The following is a 2,047-nucleotide window of genomic DNA, read 5'->3' on the forward strand; positions in this document are numbered from 1 at the left end:
TTTGTAAGCATAGAAATTATTTCAGAGACTTTAGTTTTGTGGATAAACCCAAGAGGGCTGATATTAAATCTTTTGAGTCTCTTAGGGTTTTGGTGAGTGAATGGGAAAATCCCTCACCTCATCCAGTGCCCATAACCCCTCCTCCTTTCCACAAAGTCATTAGGAAACATTAAAATTGGTGGGTAGCAGCCTTCTTTGATTTGAGCTAAAGATGTCTGATGTGTCCCTGTATGCCAAAGACTTTGCTATGAGATTGTTTGAGGATAAACACAGAGACATGGTCTCTGACAGACTTGTGAAGAGAAGAGACATCAGGACTTAACAGATAAAATAATAGTGTGAAAGACTCAGAGTATGCTCATAGCATAATATTGGTAGATGATCCCACATCTGCCAAATGGCTTCAAGTTCATGGTATTGACAGGGTGCTGTTACAGAATGTGCAGAGAGAAAGAAGAGGCATTGCAGAACACAGAAAATGTGAGAACTGATAGAGGGAGGAATCCCAGGAAAAGAGAATATCTGATGACTGGAAAGTATATGAAGATCTGAAATTTGCTTCAGACAGCTGATGCTAAGAGCAAACTAGCTCTCAATGACCAGCAAGCTGTTACATTCACTATTTCCAAGTTCACTCCCATGAGTTATCAATACTAGCTTCTACAATAACAATTCCTCCATTCCACTAAGCAGACATTCATTTGTTTATATACATTACCTCATGTGTCCCCACCATCTGTACCCCTCAGGTAAGTCTCACATGTTAGGTCCTGTGTCAGACACTGTGATTACTCTTTAAGGATACCTATTCTATTGGCTGACCTTGGAGAAGGAAAACATTGGTCCTATTAGAAAGAGTCAGTGGTCTGTGGGTGGGGAAGTCATAGAATTGAGCATTGGAAGCAAATCTGTGGAAAGCACAGCACTTGGTTGCTTGACTATTCTAAATGCATGATAGTGAACACAGTCTTCCTCACATAATAGAGACTTCTATTATGTCCATTCAGACTTTTTCTTTGACTTGAAATTTAGCAGCATTAACTAAAGGTATTTCTGTTATTGCTATCATACTTGATGACATTTATTAAGCATTTGGCTAATTTAGGAGCTCAGTGATATGATTTGAAAGCAATTTTATTAAAGAGTCTAGGAAAGAATGAAATAATCCAACTCGATTCTTTATAGTATTGCAAACATTTCATTAATGTATAGTTTTGTTATTTGCCGTCGAGTCAGCCCTGACTCATAGAGACCCCTCCTTGGGTTTTCGAGGCAGTGTCACTACGGAAGCAGGATTGCCCAACCTTCCTTCCGAGGAGTGGCTGGTGGGTTTGAACCGCCTGCCTTCTGGTTAGCAGTCAAGTGCCTTAAGCACTATGCTACCAGAGTTCCTAATGTATAGCTTTAGAACTTCTTAAAACAAAATACATAGTTTCATGATTTTTGACTAGATAAGAAATTTCAAAGAAGTTATAAACACCAAAGTTTCAGAAAATTCACTTCTCATGAAAATGGGGAGTGATTACATTTTCTTCTTTTATCCTATTGTGAATCATTTCTGGTATCCCCAGACTTCGCCCTCTGTGTTTCCTGCCTAGATCTTTTTAAAATACTTTAAATGAATCCGTTTATCATCCTCTTTTTTTTTCTTTAAGTTGCTTGTGTCTAAACTCAGAAAATAATACAAGATTTTGAGAACATTCATATGCCATTAAATCAAATGAGAAAATTGGCAAACCCCAGGCTAGTGATAGCTCTGACCAGTTTAAACCCAAGTAATAGGTCACTATTCTGACTTAGATACACAGTCTCTCATTTCTGTATCTCCTGCTGTTCTCCGGTAAAGAGTCCTCATCCTCGTGTGTACATTACTGCTGCCGATTCTCTTGCCTCCTGTGGTTCCTCTCCTGTAAGTATTCTGTAATATGCATTATAGAATTTCAGCTGGTTATCTTTGCTATTTGAAGTATAAGGCTAATAAAGAAATTACTGGTAGAACTAAAAGCAAAAGGAAAGACAATTTCATTAGAAATTTGAAAAGTAGCAG

Source organism: Orycteropus afer, unplaced genomic scaffold (assembly GCF_000298275.1).
Source record: "Orycteropus afer afer isolate SDZICR_OR568_19922 unplaced genomic scaffold, OryAfe1.0 scaffold03841, whole genome shotgun sequence".
NCBI lineage: Eukaryota > Metazoa > Chordata > Mammalia > Tubulidentata > Orycteropodidae > Orycteropus > Orycteropus afer.